Source organism: Callorhinus ursinus, unplaced genomic scaffold, assembly GCF_003265705.2.
Source record: "Callorhinus ursinus isolate GAN/ISIS: 27379988/994484 unplaced genomic scaffold, GSC_fseal_2.0 scaffold24, whole genome shotgun sequence".
In the NCBI taxonomy this organism is placed as follows: Eukaryota; Metazoa; Chordata; class Mammalia; order Carnivora; family Otariidae; genus Callorhinus; species Callorhinus ursinus.
In genome coordinates this window covers 786,143-796,245 of record NW_027397086.1, presented here as the reverse complement: position 1 = coordinate 796,245, position 10,103 = coordinate 786,143, and the positions used below count along the sequence as shown (strand labels likewise).

At 58.1% G+C, this 10,103-nt stretch overlaps 1 protein-coding gene across 10 annotated transcripts in view; it reads left to right on the top strand.

Annotated features, from left to right (window-relative positions):
* The first annotated feature begins 7,199 nt into the window (after window positions 1-7,199).
* The window catches only part of NTNG2 (netrin G2), a 67,567-nt gene continuing 64,663 nt past the window's right edge, over window positions 7,200-10,103 (top strand). For all 10 annotated transcript variants that reach the window (XR_012382154.1, XM_073905572.1, XM_073905577.1 and 7 more), the window contains exon 1: window positions 7,200-8,206. The gene's annotated coding sequence lies outside the window, so the exon portion shown is untranslated. The remainder of the gene's footprint in view (window positions 8,207-10,103) is intronic.

Here is a 10,103-nt window from a genome sequence, read left to right as displayed (position 1 = left end):
TGGGCACTGTTGTCGGCCCCACTGTATGGATGGAAAAATGAGGGGCAGAAAGGTGCACAAGGAAACAAGCAGCAGTGTGGGGACTCTAAGCCCAGGCTGTCAGGGTTGGGGGCTCTGCTCGAAAACGCCAGGCTAACTGCCAATGTGGGCAGAGACCCTCAATCAGGAGGCGGTGGAGGGTCTGGTGGGGGGCCATGGCCAATTGCTCATGCATGGCTCAGGACACCCAAGGCCCCACAGCGATGTCTGGAGCAGTGAAAGTAGCTTGGTGGTCAGAGGCACCGGGGTCCCTGATGTGGCGCTAGACGGGGCGCGGGAAGGCATGAGTCTTGACGAGTCGTGTAACCGCACCGTGCCAGCAAATTCGGATTCAGGAATTAGCCGAGTTAAGACACGAGGAAAGTGGATCCAGAGCTTGTGTTTTTCCAGATTAAAGAATAATAATAATAATAATAATAATAACCACTTCTGGGAGCCCACCACTGGGTGGGACGTCACAAGCCATGCCCTTCTGCCTGGCAGATGACACAAAAAGCAAAGCACGCAGTCAGGTGACCAGCCGACTTGTCATCCCCAGCCCTGGACACATCTGTTAGTGAGACGGGGGCACAGGGGTGGGACCAGAGGCAGAAGCGTCAGGAGGACCCCAGTGAAGACAAAGGCTCATTAGAACCCCTCGGAGCCGGAGGAGCCCTCCTGGGAGCGGGAGCAGCGTGGGTTAAGTGTGGACATCCTAGAGGTCACGGGCGACAGCCAGCAGTCGGCCAAGCAAGGGCACAGCGTCAGCTGCGAACTGTTCCCATCTATTAAGCCAACTGCCCTTAGGTGACACATCGAAGTGGGTTTCCGGGATCAAGAGTCACGTTTCAGGCGTGGTGGCACCTGCAACTTCTCGGGAGCCCTCATCCTCAGGCCCCACTCCGGGCAGAAGGGCTTGACCAGGAGTGGGGCGGGGGGAGCCGGGAGATCCCGGAGGCACAGCTGAGGGCCCTTTGACCCAGAGCAGGGCCAAGGGCCCAGGGAGCGGGGCTCCTGGGATTCAGTGTTTTCATGGCAGAGAAGTCTGTATGCCCGGCGGCCCCAGACAACAACTTGATGAGGAAATTGTTAGAAGCAACACCACACACGTGTGAGTAAGTGCCCAGGAGAGACAGAGCTGGAGGGACCAACTTTGTGTTGATTTCTTCCCCTCGCTGGGAACTGTCTTTCGGACTTTCCTGCTGCTTTGGTCGCAGGCACTCTTGCTCCTGGCTGGCCCCACGCAGATGGTGGTCTGCCCAGGACTCCGCCTGCCTGCTTGGTGGGGACGTGAGCCCCTCCAGGATCCCTGGGCTCACGGGGGAGCGGGAGGGAGGCGGCCGAGGCGGTGGAGCAGGTATTTCTATTACTGGGTGAATTATTTTGTGATCGGCGCATGTCTGAGAGAAAAACCACATCTGCTAGCCGTCTAGACGCCTGGATCACTGGCTCAGTAAGAAGGAAAAATGTTTTCCTCCAGGCGAGGAGTCCAGGTGGGAACAAGGAGTAGCGTCCTCCAGCCGACACGGCCTTTCCCCAGGATTGCCACTTTCATTCGGCGGCCCTCTCCTGGCTGGTGTGCACCCCCACCTCCAAACACCCCTCGCGCCAGGCAGCCTGGCCAGCAGCCTGCACACCTGGTGAGCATGGGGACGACCCAGGTGTAGGAGCCCACCCGCGAGAGTGGGCGTGGCTCCTTCCTTGCCCCCCCCAGCTCTCCTGTCCCCCACACTGAGAGCTGGGAGAAACGTCCCCCACGTCGGGAGAGGACCGGTTGGGGTGGGGGTGGCGGCCTGGCCTCCCGAGAGTGGACTTCGAACCGTGGTTTTGCTAGAGGAGATGCCTTCGCCTGGAGGAAGGGCTGGGGCTGGTGTCCCACATATTTCCCAGACTTGATGAACCCCATCATTCTGCTGACACAGAGCAGTCCCCTCTGCTGGGCCACCGGCTCCCACGGGGTCCTGGACTTGCCCTCACAGAGACACTCAGGGGACACTTGCCAGAGCCAACATTTACTGAGCATTTACTACAACCAGAGTTGAAGATTCCTACGTGTCTCTCCAAGCATCCCTAACAACCGCAGGGAGTAGGTGTTATTATCATCCCCACTCGACAGATGACAAAACTGAGGCTGGGAGGGGTGGGAGTCGCGGTCTGGGTTCCCACAGAGCCTGGGTATTACAGCTTGGGTAGCTCCTGGTTTGAACATTCCTCCCTCCTGTCCCGAGGGTTAGGACTTGCCTCTGTAGTTCACTTGGGTTTATCTAGTGTTCTCTGGCAAGTCTGACAGTCTGGCACACTTACGTTGGGGCTTATACACACACGTACACACATGCGCCCGCGCACGTGCGTGCACACACATGCATACTTCCTCAGACTCAGCCCCCTCCCTAGCTTGACCTGTGTCTGGCACATAGTGGGTGCTTAGTAAACCTTTGTGAGGTGCACAGGCAGCTTGGTGTCTGTGACATGAATAATCTGAAGGCAGGACCCAGTGGACTTGTCACCACTTGCATCCCCAGGCCTGGTGGGGTGCCGGCACACAGTAGGTGCTCAGCAGGTAACCCACGGTCTCCTGCAGGGAGGTGTCTCTCTAGGTCGAAGCGGGCAGGGCCAGGGTAGTTACCAGCCCCGCACTGAGAGCGGGAGGCCAGTGCTCCTTGGTATTCTCCATCTCACGGACCTGAAGGATTCCCAGAGACTCCGGAATCCACAGGGGTGAGCAGCAGTTGGCTCTGCAGGCTGAGGACCTGCTATCTGTCAAAGGCCCTCTAGGCACCAACTGGGCTGAAACTCCCGGCTGTCCGCTTGTCCCCGGGGAACGGGGGTGGGGTGGGGGCTTCCTCCTTGCAGCCATCATCCCCCACTCCCCCGAAGGAGCCAAGCAGCTGGGCCCGGAGGAACCAGGCTCTTCCTCCTGGGCTGGGGTTCACCAGCACTGTCCTGCCATGCTGTCTGGGGCTCAGGAATGGGACATTCTCACGTGGACCCCAGGATCCCAGCAGGGCTTGGGATGGGGGGAGACCATACATCAGAGAGCCCAGCCATGAGGCCTGAGTTCAAATACTGATGCGGCCCTAACCAAATCACCCAGGACAGGCTCCTCAACCTGGGTATTCTCATCTGAACAATGGAGAAGATAAGAGCATTTTCACAGGGTGGTAGTAAAGCAGAAATGTGAGAACATAAGTGACGTGCTGTGCACCATGCCTGGTGTGGAATACCAGAGCCACCTTGTGTTAAGCACTTTCTAGAAGCCAAACAGTTCTCAAGCATTAGCTCATTAAATCCTTATACCAAGCCTAGGCATTGGATACCATTGTTATGCCCATTTTCCGGAGCAGACAACTGAGGCTTGGCAAGGTGAGTCCATTACCCAAGGTCACATAACTAGGAAAGGGTGAGCAGGAGTGTGAGCCCAGGGCTGCTTGTCTCTGAAGCCTTGAATCCCAACCTTTATTATAGCATGTGCCCATTTGAGACCTGGAATTTACCCTCGAAGCTGACTGGTCATCCCATTTTACAGCAGATCAAACTGAGGCCCAGAGAAAGGAAGAGAGCAGCCCGGTTACAGAGCTGCTGCTGGAACCAGGCCTTCAACCCCCATTACTGCTCCCATTGATCCAGCAATTACTATGTGCGAGGTATGAAGCCCTTTGTGTGCATCACTGCATGTCAATTTTATAATAACCCTAGGAGGAAAGGTACTTTTGTCAATCCCATTTTTTGTTTGGGTAAACTGAGGCAGAGAGGGGCAGTAGTTTACTCAGGGTCACACAGCTAATTAACAGGAGAGGTAGGACTCCTACCCAGCAAGTCAAGCTCTAGAGCCCTCCTCCAGTGCCGCTGTGGTACCACCTCTCCACAGAGCCCAAGCCAGCTTTGCCCAGGAGCCTGGGTCCCGGGCAGACTTACCTGCCAGGGGAATGGGGTCTGCAGGGCCACCAGGGCATGGCCACCACCAGGCAAGGCAGGGTGCAGCAGGAGCCCCCAGATGGGAGAGCACTGCGTGAGCTACACTACCCAGGGAGATGCGCACGGAGCTGGCAAGCCCGGGCTGCCCCAAAACCATTAGCCCCCTGCCTCTGCAAAGAGAAGTTTATCCAACAAAATGCAGGCAAGCAAAGAACACGTTCAGCTTTATGTGTCTCTTGTTGTAGGCAGTGCACATCTTGGGAGATGTGTGGATGAAAGGCGCCATATAAAATGCAATCAATTATGAATCACCATTACTGAATTAATCACATGTATGATTAATACAGTAATAATAATTAATGGAAGTATGGTCTGGAGATTAGAGCGGGGAACTGGCAGGGAGGAGTCAGGGTGCTTCTTGAAGGCTCTGCCACTGCCTGATGGTGTCACCTTGGGGAAGGCCCTGGGGTTGGGTCTTGCTCCCTCTCTCCCCTGCCTTGGCTGTGGAAGTAAGGGGCCCAGGGATGGCTTGAACAAACCCCTGGATGGTCCTGGGCTAGTTCCCAGGATCTTACTACTCACAGCTGCATCGCAAACTGCTCAAGGTCAGAGGGACAAATCAAAATCTTGCTTTGGCATAACAGAGACCGGAGTGAAGGAGGCAAAGCGTGAAAACACGATGGGGGTGGTCTTGAGCTTACACTTGACTTTAATCAGTAGCTCATTTTATCTGTCTGTCCTTTTGTCTGTCTGCAGCAGGATTTGCCAGAGGGCCTGGACCTCATCTGCTACCTCTCATTGCAAAGCTACTAGATCATTTTTGCGTGTGACTTTATAATTTCCTATTACTCGTCTACCCCATCCATGCAGATTTCCTCATTGTAAAGGAGTCAAGCAACACAGGAAGATCATGTATATAATAAAACACGTCATCCCCCCATCTCTCCTGTTCATACTTTGGTATCTTTATTTTATACATAGCCTTAAAAAAACATAGATGGAATAAAATTAAATGCATTGTTCTGCAGACGCTTTTTGATACTAAGATTTGACATACACAATTCAAATTAAAGCTGTGTCTCGGAGGCAAAACCCCACCCCGAGGAGGATGGTTGGGCTGCTCCCGAGAGGTGGGGGTCGGCAACAAGGATTTTCATTTTATTTCATTTTATTTTGGTAGGGGGAGAGGAGACTCATTAACACTTTCCAGCCCCTGGTGCTCAGCCTCGTTTCATTACTACCAGGAAAAGGTCATTTGTCATAAGGTACCTTGATGAAGTTTTAAAATGAACGTCCCTTGACCACCTGGTCCCTACATGGCCAGAATCCTATTTGTTTTCCATCTTTATAGTTCACTTGACAGGAGCTGGGTCTTCTGGATGCTGCCATCGGCTGCTGTCAGGATCATCGCAAAGGGACCACCTTCCTGGGCAAAATCTCATTATGCAGATGGGGAAACTGAGGCTGACAGCCGGGAAGTGATGACCCCAGGCCACACACCTAGTTAGGGCCTGAACGGAGAAAAGCCCCATATCCCGACGCAGGTCAGTGCTCTTTCTACCATCCCATAATTTCCAGGGTCTGGCAATGGGGAGACCAGAAGATAGTTTCCGGACGGGTCCCTGAAAAAGTCTGTTGGCACCAGCTTGTTGGCAAGGCAGGAAGGACTGGGAAGAGCAGGGCTGGAGAGGTGTTGTAAACATTGTTTCCAGTGGCCCAGAGCTTTGCCTGTGGGTCACTTAAACCATAACAAGAGGATGCGTCCCAGGCCCCTCCACTGTGTTTAGATGAACCACAAATTCGAATCATCTTCCTCCACGTCTTGTTGGCTGTTCCCCACAGCCTCTAGTGTCGGCGATGATGGAGGAGTAGGGTGTTTCCAGGGAATTGATGACCCCTCCTGGGGGCGACAGCAGGCTGAGGACCAACCTGGGTCATCACTCACTGTGCCTACACAGAAGCCCCATACTGTGCCTTTCACTGCTGCCTGCAGGCCTGGTGCCTAAAAACCAAATGCTGAGATCTGTCCTCCACCTCTGAGGAGCTGCCTCCTGCTAGATGCTTTGAGGCCAGGGAGCAGGTGACCCGGGTTGGCATGGATCTGCTCCCCTAGACATCTTTGTGGGGTGAGCCCCTCTCCAGCGAGAGGGATCTGAGAGTGGGTATAGGAGGAGGCACTCGAAGGCCTTGTTCTGAACCCTCTGTGGAAAAGGAAAGATTCACATCTCACAAATGGGTAAACTGAGGCCCCGAAGCAATCTGTGCTGTGCCCCAAGTTAACCAGTAAGCCAGGCAGTGACAGAGTACCACCTGGGAGCCAGAGAGCCCTGCCTCCCAGGCCAGAGTCTCCCTTAGCTGTGTGACCTTGGGCAGCTACTGACCATCTCTAAGCTTCATCTATAACTTGGGACTTTGCTAACAGGAGTTAAGTCATGGGTCCATTGGGAAGAATCAGCAGCTGATGCACATAAACCAGTTTGCATGAAGCCTGGCATAAAACAGGTGTTCAATAAATGTTAAATTATTGTTACTGTTATTATTATTAAAGCAGATGACAGTCTCTAATTCTGCATCGTCTGCCTGCTTTGTGACAATAGCCGAAATGGTTTTCAGCAGTAGGGCCCCCTCTTCAAGCCAAGGGGGGAACCAACAGCAGGAAAGGGTCAAGGGGGAGGTAAGTGGAGGCAGAGGGGTGGGGCCCTGAGGTGACCCATCCTGCTCCTGTTCCTGACACCCTCTGTGACCTTGGACCAGTCCGTCTCCCTCTCTGCCCTCGGGCTCTTTGTTCTCGATGCATCCAAATCGCAGGGCTGGCTGCCTGAGCACTGCAGTGAGAACCCACCCTGGAGGAGGCCAGGAGCACCTGAAATCCACATGTCCCCCCTGGAAGATGGAGGAAGCTCTCTGCACAGCCCTGGGAGACAGCACCGCAGGAAACCTCCAGGCGGGTTCAAGAGCCCAGGGCTGCCCAGTGTTGCCAACTCCTTGGCCTCTGCCCGGATCCCCTTCAGGAGTCCTCCCCGCTCCCCTCCTATGCTTGCCAGGAGTGAGGCCCCTCCTGCCCCCCTACTCTGCACTCCCTCCGGAGCTGGCTTGGCTTCATCAAAAGCAGGGCCCATCAGGGTGGAGGCGGCGATGTGTCAGCTGGTATTCAGGCTCTGGTTGTGCGCTCAGATCGCTCCCCCTCCCCATCTCCCCAAATCCACCCACCCACCCTTTTACCCACTGCTTGGGGCCTTCTGGGTGGCAGCACTTCACAGAGGGAGTCAGAGCGGCAGGCTTGAGCCCTTGGCTGTTGGGGGTGGGTGGACTGACTCATTTGGCCCCCTCCCTGGTGCCGATGGGGCAGCCCCCACACCCCTGGGCGCTGGCACCCCGTCAGGCCCCAGGGTTTTGGAAAAGGAAGCTGCAGCCCCGCGGCGCCTGACCCGTGCCGGCTGAGGATGCGCTCTGCGCGCACCGACCCGCCGGCCCCCGAGCCGGGAGGAGATGTTTAGGCAGCGACCCCCCAGAGCAGGCTCGCTCCCGCGGCCGCCTGCTGGGGCCACCCTGGCCGCGGGCCCGCCAGGACGCCCCTGCTGGCGGCGCCCCTCCCCGGGCCGTGGCGCGTCCCCCGAGTCTCGCAGTATTTCCTTCCTGCACCTTTAAGAAGACCGTTGCTCCGTGGTGGGATGGTGTGTTAAAGCCACACAGAGGAAGTTACGCAGCCCGGATCAGACCGAGAGATAAAAGCCCCGATGGTGATCGTGAGAGATGGCAAGAGGATTTAGCCTCGGCATTAACTTGGAGCGGAGTGCAGGGGGGCGGTGAAGCGCCCCGCCATCTGGCCCGCGCCGCGCCTGGGGGGATGCCCCGGCGCCCCGACGAGCAGCCGCGAAGCCCACCCGGGCGGGGGGCTGCCCGGTGCCCGCGCACCGGTCCTCTCCGAGCCGCCCAGGGGGCCCAAAAAGTTTGCACTTGTTAGAGGCGACCTCCCGCTCGGCCCGGGGCGGGCGATGCGGGCGGCGCGGGCGGCCCCCTCCCCCGGCCCGCGTCTCCGGGACGGCTGCGGGCGGCCCCCCCGGGGGCCGGAGGGCTCCCCAACCCCGATCTGACGGCCGCGGCGGCGGCGGCGGCGGCCACAGCGGCAGCGGGAGCGGCGCGGCGAGGAGCCGCGGCTCGCAGCCCTCCGGCCGGCGCCCCCACCCAGCGCCGGCCAGGGCAGGCGGAGCGCCCGCGGGCGGCGGTCCTCGGCCTCCCGGGTCTGCGCTCCGGGAAGCTGCTCCGAGCCGGGGTAAGGCGGGCGGGGAGAGCCGGCGGGCGCGCGGGGGGGAGAGCGGCTGCAGCTGTGCCAGCCTGGTTTCATTTTTAAAGGGCTTCGGTGACCATGCAAGCTTCCCCGGGGCCCGGGAGCCACTTAAAGCGGCCCAGCAAAGGCTCGGATGCAAAAGTTATTTGGTAGCTGCTGTTACTAGCGGAGGGCTGGAGTCGCCCGAGAGGGGTGTGTGAGTGTGCATTTGTGGGAGCATCTTAAAGGAAAAGCTTGTCTTTCCGGCTGGCTTTTTCCTACCAGGGTCTTTTTCCATCGTGTGTGTGAGCGCGCGCGTGTGTGTGTGAGCGCGCGCGCGCGCTCGTGTGTGTGTGTGTGTGTGTGTGTGTGTGTGTGTGTGTGTGTGTGTGGTGGGGATAGATGTTGCAAGAATGCGTGCCTGTGTTTGTGAAAAGAAAATTAACCCTTCTCTCGCGCTACTCCTCCACCCCAATTTAATCGCCACCATCGACAGCCACCCCCCGCCCCCTCTCTTCCTCGCATCCCATTCTCATCTCTCCGGAAACTGGGTCTGTGTGAGTTGCACAGAGAAACTCTTGGCCAGCCAGGCTGGAAACTTCTTTCCGTGCGGTGGAGGGGTGGGCTAATGGGGGAGGGCGATGAGCAGGGACCGGCTTGGGGACGTGTGGAGTGGAACCTGGAACAGGGCGGCGCGCAGACTGGGGGAGCGCAGGCAGCGGGAAGGCGGGAAGAGAACCGTGGGCTCGCGGGGTCCGCCCGCTCCGAGTAAGTTCCCCGCCCGGGCGGGGGGCGGCGGAGGCCGGGGCGCTGCTGGAAAGCGGCGCCGGGAAAAAGAAGGCAACTAATTCCCGGGCGCTTTGCTCGGTGTCTTCTAATTGAGGGAGGCGGTGCCAACGGAGGGGGCATCCTCGGTGCCGGAGGGGCCTTTATTAAAGGAGGGCCTTGCACTCAACTTGGGAAAGACAAAACGCAACTGCGGAACTGGGGGGCACGCCCGTGTGCGATGCACGCCCCTGTGCAGCCCACCCAAAGCTCGAACTCCACTCCGACCCCTCGGCCCAGCCAGGACCGACCCCCATCCCCCGCGCCCAGCCGAGGCCTCCTTCTCGCGCCCCACCCCCCAGCCCTCAACTTTTCGGGGCTCCCCGGCAGCCAAGAGGCCGTGGGGGACGCCGGGAGCTGAGAGGGCTGCTGTTCCAGGGCTGGGGGGCACCCGGGTCGCGGGTAGCTAAGCCAGCGGTGCCCGGAGCACCCCCGGGGACCCGGCCCGGGGTGGAGGGCGGGAAGGTGACCGGCCGCAGCGGGCTCCCCTTTCCTTCCTAGCCCTCGGGCACTACCCCCTTGAAGGCAGATCTCACTCAGCCCGGCTGCCCCCGATGGGAAGGGAGAGGGAACCGCGGGTGGGCAGCCCGGGTACCCCTCCTCCAGTGCCCTCCAGGGGCCCCGCGCCCACAGCGCCAAGTTTCCCACGAGGCAAGGGCGCAGCCGGCAACTCCGGGAGGAGCCTGCTCCGAGCTCAGCCAGCTCCGAGAGGCGCTAATTCAATAAGACAGAGAAATCGGAGTTCAGAAATCCTGGTAAAATCTAATTTTCGGGTTTTAATACCCTGGCTATCAGCCCCCCCTCGGTTCCTGAGGACTCAAAAGAAATAAAGCGCATTGATTCTATTTGTTTCTGGGAGCTGCAGTTTCTTAATAATATCAGGTGAAGATTTATTTTCCAAGGAGAAAACGATCCACCGGGATACAACCTCTTACTCTGAAATTTCCCTGGCTGGCTTCTCACTCCCGGCTTTCCGCCTCGTTATTCCGGACACTCTTGCTTCGCTCCTCCCTCCTTGTTTGTGTGTGTGAGTGTGTGTGTGTGTGTGTGTGTGTGTGTGTGTGTGTGTGTGTGTGTG